Source organism: the organism of the source record quoted next, unplaced genomic scaffold, assembly GCF_019419815.1.
Source record: "Pyrus x bretschneideri cultivar Hongxiangsu unplaced genomic scaffold, Pyrus_bretschneideri_v1 Contig68, whole genome shotgun sequence".
Lineage (NCBI taxonomy): Eukaryota > Viridiplantae > Streptophyta > Magnoliopsida > Rosales > Rosaceae > Pyrus > Pyrus x bretschneideri.
This window is the reverse complement of record NW_025999807.1, coordinates 925,732-943,556: the sequence shown is the minus strand read 5'-3', so window position 1 is coordinate 943,556 and position 17,825 is coordinate 925,732. Positions and strand designations below refer to the sequence as shown.

The window sequence follows — 17,825 nt, the reverse complement described above, 5'->3', positions numbered from 1 at the left end:
CTAAGTCACGGCACAAGGTCTATGGTGGGTTTGTGGATGATTTTCTGGGTTTTGGATGGATTTAGGTATGTATGGTGGTGCGGCAAAGGTTGATGGTGGTGTATGGAGGTTGGGATGGAGGTGTGGAAGTAGGGGAATGATGGATGGGTGGTTGTAAGGTCACGGCAAAGGGTGGATTTCTGAATGAATGTTTAAATGTTGTGTGAAGGGGTGGTCTAAATGGTGCGGCAAGGGTTGTTTATATAGGCTAGTTTGGCACACTTAGTGAAGGAAAAGGATTGCCTAATCCCATTGAAAAAGGGTTAATTCAAGGCAGAAATCGAGTGGGATTTGGAATAGGTAGTGCGGCTAGGAATTAGGGAGTTCTAGAAGGCTAGGTGCGGCACACATGTAGGGATAGGATAAGGTGTTCTAGAAACTATGTTTAAGGCAGATTCCTAATCCTAAAGGGCCTAGGACATGTGATATAAGAGTAGGAAAAGGATTGTGATTCCTAAACCTACAAGGAATGGTGTCTTGCGGCATTGGTATGGATAAATCTTCTAGAAACTGAAATAGGTGTTTAAATGTGTAATTGATTCCCCCTAATTAGCTAGGTTTAAGTCCCAATCTGACTTGGATAGGATAGAATAGGATAATGTTAGAGTTAGGATAGGATAAGGTTTCTAGGATAGGATAAGATAAGGTTGGATAAGGTCCCTTGTTTCTTGCTTCTTCCTTATCTTCATTGGAGTAGAACTTCTTCCACCAGATTTGTAGCCTTTCCTAGCTCTTCTTGTCTTCAATTTCGTCCATCCTCTTTGCTCCATGGTTAAGCTATCCAATCCATGCCCAAAAATGCTCCAAATAGCCTCAAAATGCACTTTGTTGCTCCCTTTGCCCTTAGAACCTAAAAACATACGAAAATGACTTAAAATACTAAAACAACTATGAATTAACAACATAAATGCATGAAAACAAGCTAAGTAAGTCGCCTAAATATGCTCCTATCATGATTCCATGTAGGCCAAGAGATGCCACGTGAATGGGTGGGTCCCCATTGGCCCCACTCGAACGGGTCCGATACTGTCCTCACTTGGCCACCTGCTCAATCCGTCAGGTGTGGGGTTTTAATACAAAAGGTATTGGTGATAGTTAGAGTGGGGTAATTCTTTAAATTACTTTTCTCAAGCCTTCTGGATGATGTGGGCCAGAAGAATTCTAACATGCTATGCCAAAAAATCAAATAAAAATGAATGAGCCCATCCCCGCACCAAAACTTGTACCATCTCTTCGAACTTCTCCACCTTCTTGCTTCCTACCATCTGCAACCCCCACCTCTCCCTCTAAGACCTCGGAATGCACAAGATCTCCATCTTCACCATCTTCTCTTTGTCAACGTCATCACCAATGCATTCCCACCTTCTGTCACCCAGTTCTAAGAGCCAGTCGTCGACACCGTCATCAAGCCTCTCCTCTAGTTCCTTCCTGACACCAATTCGTCATTTACAACTTCTACAAGATGTGCAGCAAGATCGATCCCGATCAAGTTACCCCCATTTCAAGTGCACCTTTCGAGATTCTGGACTAGAACGTTTTAGACATGATTGTACGTAGATGCCGTCATCAACGCCACGACACAACCTAACCTAATAACCAATAACCAACTAGCTAGAAGGTCGTGATGTGCTGACCGACACTAAATTGACAATGTAACCTCATCTGAAGACGACGAAACACCATCAACCTTGTGAAGAAAGACATAGTAAGGAGAAAATGATGTGAAAAAATTTGAACCAAAGTGGCTCTTTATTAATTAATTCTAACAACTCCCCGCTTGGGGAGACAAGTCAAGGGATACAATTCCATTATTGTCACATCAAATCTAGAGCTTATAGTTGTGCATAAAACAGTTAACACAAATTGAAAGTGTTGTGCTAGGAAAAATCATAAGTACGATTGTGTCATTATTACAACTAGATAAGTAAATAGTAAGGAAGGTCACCCTACTCTAAAGGTGAATCGCCTCACTGCCAAGCCAACTTGTCAACCCTGAAAGCCTCTTTACTCTCACTAAGTCCTGAGGTGTAGAAAAACAAAATGTTAGCTGATCATAATCATTTATCTAGTCAAAATCGTTTCAAACTTACTAACTCCCGTTTTCTAAAACGTATATAGTTTAAAACTACATAATAGTATCTACTATAATATATAGTTAAACAATAATAGAATCCGAGTCAAACAATTCATAACAATCAACCAACAATCACAACAAGACAATTCAAAAATCATACCCAAAATCAATCATCATACTAGCTTCTACCAATACAGTATAGCAAGCAAGTGAAATGGAATATATTTGCCTTAGCTAGACTTACTAGCTCGTCTAGCCTCTATTAGAAATATATTCACTTGCAAATAATCCTACGGCCGTATCTAGCTATACAAAGTGCATGATGATGATTTGGTGAAAATAAATCACCTAAGTCATTGATTATATCTATAATATCATCATTATCAATTCTTCTTTAAATCTCTTCAAGACTAGTTCAATCATTTATTATCAAATCAATTTAATAAAAAAACGTTGAGTTTTGAAGGGATCCACTCATAGGTAATCCAAGCATACTTCCTTGTTAAGTTTCTTGCCTTTGTCCAAATTAATCCAACTTGTACCTGTGAATGTATATCTTAATTGAATAAGCATTTTCTAACATTTCGTTAATTCAACATCCAAAAGTACCATTTAGACATTAAATATGCATGAACAAACGGCGCCACGTGATTCAGGACGGATCCAGATCCTCTTCGGATCTAAGGATCCTGAGCCTAGGGATTAATTGATCCGGTCCATTGAAATTTGATCCAATATCTACAAACAGGAGGTCCCACTAAAAGTTATAATAATTGTAGCCGTTGGATCAAATTTCAAGGGGTCAAATCAATTGATCCCTAGGCTCAGGATCCTTAGATCCGAATAGGATATGGACCCATTCAGGATGTTAACTAACCCAAGGATAAGTGTTGGGTCCTACATGCATCGCCATCGCTGGCTCGTGACGTCAAGCGCATGTTGGTCTCCATTGGATGTGTCGCCTTTGCCATCAAATGTGTCGTCGTTGCCATTGAATGTGTCGTCATACTTGCCACCATTGTTCGGTGAGTAAACATCGCAGTAGCCGTCACCAGAACAAGGCACCGGTTTCGAAGAATTCAAAGGAAAGCGATGAAATACATATTTTTCGTTAGGAGAGTCTATTAAAGTTAACGGATCCGTTATAGTTAACAGATTCGTCGTTGTCGCTGCCACCAACGGAAACATCGCCAAAAAACTGCAAAAAGCCCATAAATCATCACAAAGCTTCGTTGAGCTCGAATTCGACTAAATTTCAATCCAAAATCACTCAAAATCCCACAAAAGGTTCAGAAAGCTCACCCCTAAACTCGATTTAGGATGAATGGAGGTCAAATCCATCTCAGATTCAACGAATTTTGCTCAAGCTTGCTTATCGGAAACTGGAAACACGAAACAATGCATGCAGAGGTTAAAACCTTACAGATTCAACCCGAAACTTCAGGAATTTAGTTGAACAACTCACAAGAGCTCAATCCACGAAAGATTAGATCAGTTTTAGGCTCAAACTCGATGAAACTAGGCTGGAGTCTGTTCCTATTTCTGGAAAACAAAGCAGATGTGACACAAACGTTAGAACCTCGAATTTCAGATCGAATCTAACATGCAGAGCAAAAAAGTATACCTGAAGTTATCTTGAGTAATTCCCAAACTAAATCGAGCTTGAACTCGACAAGTTTTCACTCGGAGTTCATCGGAAAATTGCATTAAGAGTGACAGCTCAAGTTCTCCACCTTCCCGAGCTCGATTTTCACATGCAAGACCACCTCAAGAATCCTCAGGCCATGGTGACTTTAATTCCAATTGTTTTGTGGACTTTGGACAGAATTCACGTACATGGTAGTGGTTGGTCACGACGAGTTTAGAGAGAGAGTGAAAGAATCAAGAGTTAGAGGAAGAGTTGCAGAAATAAGTGAGAAAGAGAGAACGGAGTGGGGTTAAACCTGCTTAAAATTTTTCTTAGTTAAAATTACCATTTTGTCCTCCATTTACCTAAATTCGTAACTCAGTTCTTGTAACTCCAACTTCGATTTCGTCTTCGCCCATGCACTCATGAGTACGAAAAATGATTTAATTAAATAGCAAACATGAGAAATTGAAATTTAGTTAGTACAGGGCTCCATAACTATTCAAGACACCCAACTAGGGGCATTTTGATCATTTCACATTCTTCATGAATAAAATACATTCATTTAAGGTACGGATTGTAACACACCATGGCTGTCGTAGGATACGAGAATATCTTGGTGATCATGATAGAGATTGGGCGGCCCAGCTTCACCACCAACTCAGTTTCTACCTGATCCGTCAAAACTCACTAAAACAAGGATGCCTATATGACCTGCTGACTTGATCCACACAATTTGTGATATCGTTGTACAAGTGATTCCACCTTGATGGTGAATCAGACCCCGTATAGACAGCTACCCTGATTTGTATCGAATCTGACTATGAGATCTAAGTCAAATGTGAACCACGAACAAAGCAACTCGCCTAATCCACATGGCGACGTCCTGTATATACTGAATCGACATTCCAGACTCATCACCCCACTCAATCCATCATGAGCAGATCCTGTAGTCAATGCATTCATTCCAATTTGACTAGCGATGACGATGGTAAACGAAGGAAACGATGTACATGGCAGAATTGATTGCAACATTAGCAAAAATATATGTTACATTTGCCAAGTCATTATTTAACGGTGAAATATTAGATTTTTTAATGGTTGTACGACATTGGTACAAAATCATGAGTTGTTGTATGAAATTGAAAAAATTGAAAGACATTGTATGAAGTTGAAATTAGACAAATATTATGCAACGACACAATCAACAAGTGAGCTTTTACCAGAAACCAAGCCAAGATAGATGTGTTATGTATATAGCCAGTGTTCAATTCATTATCAGACTAGATCATAGTAAACGTAGGCTGTTTCCCAATTAGATCTAGCCAAAGAGCTCTCCTTCTTATTATTATCCAAAAACTTAAGCGTCTCTCATATTTCTTGGCGGTCATATTCTTACCTTCTAGGGTTATCACTTCATTTCCATTGCATATTGCATTGTGCCAACAAATATAGTTAAGTCTAAATACACGAGGTTGCTCACAATATGCTTGCGAGAACATGTTTTATTCTTTTTTCTCTTATGGGCACATAAAACATATATGTTTCTCTCAAGCCATCAATAAGACATTTGAAAATGATTAAGATCATTGAGAAACAATAATGCACAAGGCATAGGCCTAAAAGATGCCCTCATGAAGTAGATGGGGGGTTGTTAGTGGGTAGCTTTTGAAGGATGGAATGTTTTTTTTTTTTTTTTTTTTTTTTGAAAGAAGTGATAGAATTTCATTAATAACCAACCACTTACAAGGATGCCAGATGGCTACATTAGCTTCAGTGATCAATTTCTTGATCTGGAGGTAATTAGCACAAATTTACAAATAATTTTAAAACCCCTAAACGACAATCACTCAAAACTCACCATTACAATGAGGAGTCCCGATATTGATATGACCCACAAGTGGCATACCAAGCACTGAACCCTCACCAAAACATACGCTAAACAGCAAGGCTACAAATTCGCAGCAGCGACACAAACCAATTGCCGAAGCAACATAGAACAGTCATAAAAGCTAGACTAAAAAACAAAAGAGCATACGACCAACACATGCATAGGGCGAATAAAATAAATCCGACATGTCCACAGTGGAGTCACAGGTGCAACATTGGAAGAAGACAAAGGGGCAGGATCATGTGCAGATATGACAGAGACGTAGGACGCCCACTAAAGTTGGGGTGAAAAACCAAGGCACCAAAGACCGTTGGAGCCGCCGTCCAGTGTGGGTTGTAGCAGAGGGAAGGGTAGCGACGACCGACAAGGAAGGCAGAGGGCACTATCCCATCCAAGTCGCCACGCCACCAGCCACACCCCCCAAAAACAAACCCAAATGAGACTGAATCGATAATTCCAAAGGCAAAGCCCTCAAGGAGCCCAAAACATCGGGAGCAACGGACCTGCACTGCATAACAACCCGTGAACAACCATGTCGCCGGGAGCACCCAAAAAAAAAAAAATTTCACCGCAGATAGAACACTACAGATCCGAAAACCCATCACACCCCAGCGAGGAATGGACACTACGAAACCCATATCCGGACCGCCGCAACGCCAAACCCGACAGCCACCAACACCCACCAAAGCCACAAAATGGCAGAGCCATCCAAGGGAACCAGAGAACCCTTGGGACGATGATGGAAAACCTTGGAGGGGGGAGCAGGGAGGGATGGACGAAGGAGAAAAAAGACGCGCAGGGGAGGGGGGAAAGGGAAGCAAGAAGAAAGCAACGAAGGAGATGAGAGGAAAAGATGAAGGGAAAAACTATGGAGGAAGCATGGGAGAGAAGAGGTGGGAAGAAGGCTGAGAACAGTAGGGACAGGGAGGCAAAAATGGTGAAAGAAAACAGGGGGGTGAAAGGGCTAAGAGGATGAAAAGGGGGGATGGAGAGGGAAGAGGGGAAGGGGAGAAGGAAGGGAGGCTAGGAGGAGGAGTCGGTGGCCGCCCCACTTTCTCCTCCTCCTAGCCTCCTTTCCTTCTACCCTTCCCCTTTTCCCTCTCCATCCCCCATTTTCCTCCTCCTAGCCCTTTCACCCCTCTCTGTTTTCTTTCGCCATTCACCTCTCTATCCCTACTGTTCTCAGCCTTCCTCCCACCTCTTCTCTCCCATGCTTCCTCCATAGTTTTTCCTTTCATCTTCCCCCCTGCTTTTTTCGCCTTCATCCCTCTCTGGAATGTTTAAAAACAAAAAGATATGGTTTTAACCAAAGGTCTATATTTTCTTCCCTTCACACCTTTTCTTCTTTTGGCATTTTATGAGAAGCTGAAACTGAAATGTTTGGGAGCAGTGATGATGTCCACCCAACACACCATTATGCATTTGTGATGAGATTTTGATTAAAAAAGTTATTGGTTCCTAAATCAAAGAAATTTATTGATATATAGTTGAAATTATTGTGAACAATGTTTGTTTGAATTATTGAAAATTGAAATTTTCAATTCATTCTTTGATCAATTGGTAAGAGAAATAATGTACCTAAACCAATGGCCACTAATAAAATAGTACCCCATTTCAAGTATGAAAAGAAAATGGTTTAAAATTAAATTCTTTAAAAATCAAAATGCCAAAGTCCAAAATGTGTCATATTATTTTTGTAAGTATAAAAAGGGAAACATGAGGGTCCATAAGAGTATAAGACTAGGAAGTGACATTTGTTGTTTTCTGGGATTACTAGTTTTGTGTTTGCTATGATATGTTAATGACCTAAGCTTGGATGTTTGCCATCTATCTAAGGTGTCTTGTTCTGTCATCTTTTTGTATTACTATTTTTTTTTTAAATTTTTTTAAGGAATATTTGATAAATGTGTTGATGATTGAAGAATGTAAAAACATCTCACACTGGATATTTTTTTAGCAAATGATTGAAGGGTGTTTGGGGGAGAGGGGGGACTAAGCCTCATAATAGGTTAGCAATAATGTGATTCAAATTCGTCTTTAACGAGAATCGAATCTAAGACCTCTCACTTATAAGTGAAAAGAAATACCACTAAACCGTAGTACTAAGTGGCCACACTGGAAATTTGAAGGTAAAACAAAATGTACAAGTGAGTGGTTTTTCTGAAATTACAAAACATAGCTTTAAGAGGTGGAAGCAAAATATAGGTTAAATAAGTAACAGATGCAAACTTAATACCAACCGACCTTAGCTCAGTTGGCAGAGCGGAGGACTGTAGTTGGCAAACCATCAGAAATCCTTAGGTCGCTGGTTCGAATCCGGCAGGTCGGACTACCCTTTTCTCCCTTTTCTTGTTTTTTCAACTTTTTCCATCGTTACGGGTTCCTCCCCATTGGATTTGGATCCCATTCAAATCCAAATAGAACTCCTAGGATCGTTACATCTTAACCATTTATCATGTATGGTGCGGTAAAAAATTATTTGATTTTTTTATTTAAAATTAAATACAAATAGTACCTAACAAAAATTGACCGTATGATGTATGATGAACGGCTAGAATGCAGAGATCCTTAGGATCCGAAGAAGATCCTCTTCCCTCTCCATTTTAGTTTTAGGAGTGTGTTCCTCTGCATTTTGGACTTTAAGATTTTTTATTTATTTTTATATGTTCAAGAATGATAACAGTGTACTTAAAGAATTGGAGTTAGGGATGCCTAACTTTTTAATTTAATTTGTCTAAGAGTTCGTTTAATAACTATTCAAGTTTAGTTTTCAATTTAGGATTATCATACCCATTATTAGAAACCGCATGAGGATGGCCATTTATTTTTAGACCGGGGATGATCAATTTGGGTACTTGAATGTGGAATAAATTAGATAATATCATCATTTCTATTTTCAGTTCAACCAATATGTCGTCAATGTTGAATCAATTCAACATTGTTCCTTGAAAAATTGTCGTCGATCCGATTATTACAACACATTCCATTTGATAATGATGGCATAATGATCAAATGACTATGGACAATAAATGGGTTGTACACTGACGACTTATCGATCAAATACTAACGGTGTATAATCATTATAATTAAAATTATATTTCAAAAATTTTATGTGCTTCAAATGTCTTTTATTCCATTCTAAAATGATCTAGTCATGTCTTGAAATAATGAATATTTTGAGTTGTGCACACGCGCATGTGCCCAACAGCCCATTGAGGCTTTTTGTCGAACACTTTGAAAGCAGTGTTCAAGGGCTGCATAAACATTCAAAGTATAGCTCTTCAATTAAAGTTTAACTCTATAATTCACATATGTTCTGGGAAAAATGATTTCAGTGAATGAAGGTGATGGGTGAATATAGAATGATTAAGGAAGAGAATAAAATTACAATCCAATTTCAAAAGGGGGAGAGTTGTTACGTTGTTAAAAGCATTTCCATCATTTTGCCTCGAAAAATGATCAAAACAACAAAATTTTGTACAATATAAATCATTTCAGCAATCAAATGTCGAAAAAATCAATTCAACCCAACGTAAATCACTTCATACAGTGGATTTCTAGTCCCTCCTATGTGACATCTCACCCAAACATAGCATAAATATTAGATCATGCAACAAAATACCACATAACATAAAGGATTTACCAAACAAATAAGAACCTTTGCCTTTAGGCACAAATGCAACTACACATCTGAAATGGTCAAGTCTTTCCAGAAAGCTCGGTAGTGAAGAGTAGCAGTTTATCGCCGGAGTGTACTTCAGATCCCCAAGAGGATGGGTTTGTCTTGGTAAGAAAATGCAGCGAGTTTCGATAACAAAAGGTAGCGCTTGGCGCTGTGTGCTCCACAGACTTGCAATAATGTTAGCATAATCGTATAAAAATATAAGTTTTAACACAATCCTGAAAACGATAAGCTAGGAATGTTATACCTACTCCTAAGGTAATGTTCGAGTGCCAAATCAAACGAATTAACCCGACTAAGTATGAACCCCGTCATCACCATCTTGCTCGGCAGGTGTCAGCGGTGGTAAAGGCCGCGTTGGTGGTGGTAAAATTGGGTAGGAAGGTAGGGTGAACCCAGGGATACGAGGCCGTAGCTGCTGCGTAACATGTTGCGTAACATCTCAAACTACCGACAAGTCTAGACACTATAAAAGACACAAAGCTCTATGCAGGAGGAACATCCTTTGGAATGCAAGGCTTCAAAGCTGCTATACGGTGCTCGAATGTCGCTTCCATACCATGAACTTGCTGGATGAGTCCAACAGACAGCTCCTGCATATACGTACGTAAATCATCGTGACTGCATCAGAGACTGAGAAGAAGGACATGGACAGTCGATATAAGAGTGACTAACTAGACGGAGACCTCAGACGATCTAGAATTGGGTCAATCACGTTTATTTCACATGTATGTCACCAATGTTACTGAGGATAGGGGCATCGAGGAAACATTGCTGCATTATTTTGAGGAGATTTTCCAATCATGACCTTTGACCGCGCTTTTGAAAACCGAAAAATATTTTCTCTAAAAACGTTTTCAATCAAAAAAAAAAAAAAAAAAAAAAAAAACACTTTCTAAACAACCTCACATTTCGTTGCAAAGGCCGAACCAAACAGCCCCGCCCATTCCAAAAACACTATTTTATTTGGGCTTTAAAGCTTTGGGCTCTTATTTATGGGCTTTGGGTTCCATTGATGGGCCTATTAGATAACATTGGCACCAAGTTGTTGGGGGCATTTTGTTGTAACGACTTGGAAATGTGGAACAAAGCTGACATTTAACAAATCAACAGCAGAAGAGAAGGAAATAACGACATAAACTTGAAAATCGTATGAAAGTTCCCGGAAAGACGCATGAAATATCACGACCTTTCTGTATTGGGATTAAACAAACGAAAATAAAGTATATGCTCTGCCACATTTTAACTAAAAATATTTTTTTTTTCTTTAAGGACCAACTGATGGCTTCGCACAACAGTTCATCATTGTAAAAGTTGGAAATACTCACAGAGACGTTTCAATATCCCCTCACAACCATTGTGCGATTCACCAGCGTTAAGACTTTTAATCAAATTTGTTTTTGAACAATGGTATTTACATTAAGATGTGAGAGGTGAGAGGTAAGAGATTTAAAATAAATCAGAGAATGAGTTAACCATAATAAATTAGTATCAAATTCATTATCAATAGAATTTAAATGTAAAGCCTCATATTTGAACGATCACGATTAAATCATATCATCATCAACAAAATTCAAATATTAACGTGATTTAATCTTGACCGAACAAACCAACTGCCCAATTGATCAAACTGACGTGCCTGTTTTTTCCTCAGTTGACTTCAAGAATCTACAGCAACGAATCTAGCTGGGATCCCTCGAGCAGAGCCAGTGCAAGACAGATAAGCAAAAATCAGGACCACCGTCCGATTGAAAACGACCTTTACATTTACAATTGTTATTATTATTATATTAGCTTAAACATCTATGGTCTTGTTAATTTGATCCGGCAGACGTGGAACACCTAGGGTTCAGAGGTCATGTTCCAATATTGTAAAATAATAATTAAAAAAAACTTGAGAAATTGGATTTTTTTTATTTATTTTCTGAGAAGAAATCAGGAATATACGTACAAATAAATATATATTTTTAAGTGGGTAGGTTTAGGTGGGTAGCTGAGTGTGTAGGGATGGATGACTTTGCTGCAAAGGTAGGTTAAATTGTAAAGGTCACAGTCAAACATGGCCAATGGCATCACTGGATTGTTCAGCCCTAGTGCTATTCACGTACACATTAATTTTTATTGCTTATACATTCATTTCAATTTTCAATCATCAGATTGAACGAATTGAAGAAGATTAATAGACAAAATTTAATGTGAGTGTATGAGAAATAAAAATATGTGTGTGAATAGTATTACCCTTGTTCAGTTGAAGCCTTAACTCGACAATTGTTTAATGTAATTCTTTAGGGTTTTGCTTAGGGTTTGTTGTGATTATATTTTCACTTACTTGCCTGCGAAGGAAAACCAAGATTAATATATAGATTATGTGGATAGAGGTTGATGGTGAAAGTTTGTGAGAGGGAGTTTTAATTTATTGATAAGCTCAATCTAATAAGACTCGATTACTTGTGAGAAGGGCAAAGAATGTTACACACACACACACACACATATATATATAGATATATATTTGCAGATTCAAGTACTTTGACTAGAAGAAATGAAGAAATTGAGAACACATGTGTAAGTAGGTGGTGAGATTTGAAAGATTGAATATATAGTTCTGGTAATGGAAATGAAAGTTAATGAAGCAAGTTCTGTGCATGATATGGACAAGTTTAGGGTTTTGTATAATTTAATATGCTAGGGTTTTGCAGTCATCTTTACAACATACAATTAAGATCAAAATTTTGAATCTGCTATTTGGCCTCACCTGAAAAATAGAGAAAAAGAATAACCGTATATATAGTTCGCGCGTTCTGACTGTTTTTTTTATTTTTTATTTTTTTTACCGCGAACTCAACGTAAGAGTCTTGATATTGTGAAGGTCTGTGATATTTATCAAACCTGTGTGTCAGAGTATGCACGCGAGCTATACCCACCTCGAATAACTTGGGCAATCTGAATTAGAAAAACTAATTAGCCGATATAGTTTTCGTTCAAGTTGAGAGTTTTGATAGATACCTTTAACTGCTTAAGAGGACCAACTGAAACTCGTATTATCTAACTTTTTTGAGGATAAGAGGGAGGAGCTCGAGCTGGAACTGAAGGGAGAGGCTATTCGTAGTATCGACATGGCCGAGATCGAGACTCTTCAAAAGATTCTCAAAGAAAATAAAAGTTTATATAACTAACAAGAGACCTCTAGTAAATCGTCTTAACTACTTAAATTACAAACATAGATTAGATTCTAAAAATTATTTGTAGCCAATAACTCCAATAAGGTAATAAGAATATAACTAAAGCATGGATTAGTTATATATGAAGCCATGCCCACTTGTTTTGTTTTTGAGCTATATATATAATCAGCGGTCTCAATCTTTGATTCTCGTCTCTCCCCACCGTATCTCCATGCATCTTGTTGTGGAATCCTCGTCCACCCACTGTCTTTAAGGTTCTCCTATTCTCTTCTTAAATATTTCTACCCTTTTGGACCTTTACCCTGGTCCCATTCACAATTCCATAAACCTCTCTACAACTTGGTTTTCACTATTTTCCCCACCACTAATATCAAATGTTGTTTTCACTCTAACTTAGCATTAAAATAAATAAATAAGCGGTCATTTTAGTGTCTTTTTGAGGCACTGTATTATCCTATTTTCTATCCTACAATTATTAAATATGCTTTAATGTTTTAGATTTGGCTAATCTATACAGGTTTTCTACGTTAAATATATCTTAAGTTATGGACATCTTACTTCCGGGATGTGATTTAATTATCGATTCCGTTCAGCTTTTAGATTATGTTTCAAGGACTATTCGTTCAAATAAAAAGGCTAACTATGTAGAGATAAACTACTCTAATATATACTATGAAAGAAATTGGGTTTAGCTTTTGATATCCTCATAATTTTCATTTCAGCTTTATCTAACGAACTGTGTTTTTCACTCATTTTACATGACCAAACAATTTTGGACGGACTTGATCTTTGCAAGAAAGACCCTTCAATGAGGATCTCAAATACCTGATCATTGAAATACATTATTGTTAGAATCAATCAAATGTCAAGTGTATAATATATAACAATTTGCACAGTTTTATTTCAAATGAAATCTCAACAACAAATACAATATATCAAAATATAAACACTTAATGAAATTGTATATAAAATCACAAATCACTAACTTGTTCCTTGAAGATAGAGGCTTGCAGAAGCAATCTCCTAAGACAGAAATTCGTCCCTACACCAGTGCATCAGTTCAATGGATGTTTATCTTGCAGGATACAACTATCTAATCCAAGTTCTTGCACTCGAACTTGGATTCTTGGCAAATTGGTTGTAGTGTTTCTCTATGAAGTATGAAGGATTCGATGGAATTGTTGTATTTGTTTCTGATCTGACAGCCATATATATAATGGCGTAAATGAGCAGTTGAAACCGTTCATATTTATCTTTAAGAACGGTTGAACCGTTCATGTGATCAGTTTTATCCTTTCGGAAAAAACTAAATGCAAAAATCAAAAACGTAAAAATGATACTTGGGTTTTTCGTCCATTCGAGCCCCAAGGCCCATCTTTGACATTTAATATATGCACCCAAACCCTCCAAGTCTAAAGTCCAAGGTCCATGGCTTTGGTCCTAATTCATTTCAAACTATAAGTGAGTGAACTCACTTATAAAGATGAAGTTCTAAACATGTTTGGGCGATGTGAGACTGGGAGTCCCACATAAACACAAGTTCCAACAATTATAAGATAAACTCAAGAGATATATATGTTCACAACTGAAGGAAAAAAAAAAAATAAATTGAGAACAGTTTGAAGTTATGACATCTTTAACGTAGAAAGTCTGCATATGTGTGTGCGTTTGTGCAAATACACAACTTGTACAAGTCATTATCTGTGGCCTACTTGTTAGGTCACGAACCATGCGCATGCCGCCCGACAACGCAACCAGCCACTGGACATTTGCTCAACCAGTGGTCACCCCATAATAAATATATTTAAACCTAATAGTCTAATATGCCGATATACTGATATAAACATATCTTGATGTTCCTCAATTTCCAACTTTGAGTAATTCCTTCAAGCTAACCGAAAGCGAAATGTCCTCCTCAATTTCCAGCTTTGCTTAGACACCACGCATCACCGTGTTCGGTGTTTCAAACACAAAGCGAGATTTTAAACTACTCTAATATATAACGAGAGAGATTAAAACTTGACCGTGAAAGGATCGATATACTGACCATCTAGCCTATCCCATCCTATTCCAAATCTGTTCTTAAACGCATATACCAAATTTATAATAAAAGCTCCTTATTCAGTACAACACTTATTTAACAGACGGTTTGACGAATTATAAAAAATTACGATATCTCGATGCACAAAAACTCTCCAATAATTTGGTTTTGACATGTAGTTGGAACCATGTTTAATGGCCGTTAGGCGATGGAAACTAGTCATCGACAAAGCCTACTGCAAAGAGGTCTATCACTTGATCATGATCTATCCAATAATTAGCCCTAAACACATTGAGGGGGGCAAGATATCTCAACCGTGAGATACTATATGCTTAGCCAACATAGGAAAATCATGACGCACACTATGAAATCATCGCACCATGTACGATTTTGTCAAAAGTGAGTTGCTTACTGCTCAGAAAGCAACACCCTTAAACCCTTTGGTTGCCTTGTCAATCTCTTTTTCTCCCCAAAAGAAAACAAGTGCCAATTAGCTATCGACAACAACAACAACAAGAACGACTTTATTTTTTAAAACCCTAAAACCCAAGGTTAAGGGAAAACTAATAGTCTCTTTCACGTGATTAAAGACTTTAAAGCCTTTATCTAGCTCTTCCTTTCAATCTCTAACCCTAACCCTAGCTGGTTAGTTATTATATACATATAATTATGGATGTATTGACCACGATACAAGATTGTCCAAGTTGAGGTATTTATATAACGTGGGATTATGGACACCGTTGGCTTTGTTGCTCAGTCTATGCGACACACAGTGGCCTGTTTTTTGGAGTATTAGAGATCTCTATCTATATGGGGAGATAAAGTTAGTGAGGGAGTCTTTTTCAAATTTCAAGTTTCAACTATATACGTTCACGTGGATATATATACAGTTCAAAGTTTAATCAATCAACGGATGGTAGGGTAAGAAAAACCGTCTTCATCATTAACTTCTTGGTGTAATTGTAATCAAGCTTAGCTAACCCTCTTCTCATCTCCTACCATTCAAACAAGCTAGCTAGCTATGATTTGTAACATGTAAGTAAATTCATATTTCCAATGTACTAAGAGATGATTAGAGTAGTCATTCACACATTCAAATTACTGAACACGCCTGAACTTACACTTGACGTTAATCCTTCACTTGTGTAGGTTTTTTTATTGTTGAAAACATTATAAGATAGCAAAAAAAAAAAAAAAAAAAAAAAGACATAAACTTAACGTGAATATCACCCTCGGTTAAACAAACAATATATGTCATGATTTTAATTAGACGAGAGATTAGACGATGACCTTCGGTTTGCTCCTTATTTTTTTGTCACAGAAAAATATGAGAGATTTTTAATGTGACTGGAACACGGAATGGTACATCACGTGTCATTATACAAATGGTGGGATATGTGCGATAAAAAATTAAACTTCCCACTATTATATAATAACACGTGATGTACCACTCGTATTTCAGTCATAATGAAAAAAATTCTCGAAAAATACCCATTGCAAGGAAATAAGTTAAACTATTCTTCTATTCTTTTAGAAACTGTTGTAGCCTATTTTATCTGACAGGGTTAAGAGGGCTAGCGGCAAGGAGAAAAGAGAGTGAGAGAGATGTGTTTGTAGAATTGTAGGGGAATGTGTGTGTTCTCCCTCCTACATAGTGCCTTTATTTATAGTAATAAAAGGAGAGAAGATATTCCTTCATCCCCAAGGAATACAAGATGTAATAGGAAAGGATAACTAGAATCTAATCTAATCTAGGATTTACACAATCACACTTAAACTAGAAAAGTTCACACCACTCCCCTTTAAGTGTGTAAATACTCAAGGTAGATTCAGCATCATGCAGAACCTGAGGAAGTCGACTCGTCGGCACTGATTATAAGGAACAAGGCTTATTCTCAATAAGATAGGAACTTGCATAAGTAAATGAGTCTCACTAAAACAACCCTAAGCTATGGCAAAAAACCGAGTAGGGACAAAATCCGACAAAATCTATAGTCTAAGGAAAAATGCATGAGAAATGCAAAGTCAAAAAACAGTTTACAGGATGTCATCAGGGATATGACTAGCCCAAGGTGGGTGCCTTGTTAAAACTTAGTTAGGTAGCAAAAACCCAGTGGAAAAATGCTCCAATCGTAGGAAAAAAAAGTACATTAAGATCAAGCAAGTATATTCAGGATACTCCCCCTGAGTTTGACACAATTCCAAAGAGAAATAGCAATGTTATAACTCAGAAAGTTTACACATACCAATTCTATGAACAAGCTTCTGAAACGTCATCTTTGATCATGATTTGGTGAAGAAGTCAGCCATATTGTCTTGTGAATGGATTTGCGTGACTTCAATCTTCTGATACCTATAAATTATCAAGTGGTTAGTATGTAGTCTCCACATGTCATAAGTCTCACATCTAAAGTAACACTGTACTTACATAAATGTGACTAACTATTTACCCATTTAACCATAACCATTTACCTGTTTTTGAACCCGTTCATCCTTTTTTTACCTATTTACCTTTTTTTTTCACCCGTCTACATGTTTTTTTTATGTGCTTGGTGTTGTCTCCTTTGATGTAACCCTTATTGAGATGTTCAATGCATGTTGCGTTGTCTTCAAAGGTTGTCGTCGGGACATCAACAGTGGGATAAAGATCGCATGAGCTTCGAATATGGACCACAACTGCTCTCAACCAAAAGCATTCCCGAGTCGCTTCATGTAAGGCGAGAATTTCAGCATGGTTAGACGAAGTGGCAACTAAGGTCTGTTTAGTTGACCTCCAAGAGATTGCGGTGTCTCCAACGGTAAAGACATAACGCATTTGAGAACGCGCTTTTTGCGGATCAGACAAGTATCCTACGTCGACATAACCAACAAAGCGAGAATCGACTCGAGAAGCAGGGGGTGTGGCATCACTCGAGGATCCATAGGGATAGAATAAGCCCAAATTCGTAGTACCCTTAAGGTAACGAAAGATGTCTTTCATACCAGTTCAGTGTCCACGTGTTGGTACATTACTGTATCTTGCCAAAAGATTAACAGCAAAGGAGATGTTGGGTCTAGTACATTGACCTAAGTACAATAAAGCGCCTATCGCACTTAGATAAGGAACTTCAGGCTCCAAAATCGCTTCATTATCATCCTTCGGACTAATGGGGATCTCGTTTTGCATCTAGCGATCGAACGACCATAGGAGTACTCGAAGGCTTCGCTTTATCCTCATTAAAGAGGCGCAACACTTTTGGGTGTAGTTTGATTGATGTACTAGGATTCCATCCGAACAATGCTCTATCTCGAG

At 37.8% G+C, this 17,825-nt stretch overlaps 1 non-coding gene across 1 annotated transcript; it reads left to right on the top strand.

Annotated features, from left to right (window-relative positions):
- Positions 1 to 7,870: 7,870 nt before the first annotated feature.
- TRNAY-GUA lies at positions 7,871 to 7,960 on the top strand. The gene is given in 2 exon segments: positions 7,871 to 7,907; positions 7,925 to 7,960. It is a non-coding gene; the product is annotated as a tRNA-Tyr (tRNA).
- The last annotated feature ends 9,865 nt before the right edge of the window (positions 7,961 to 17,825 follow it).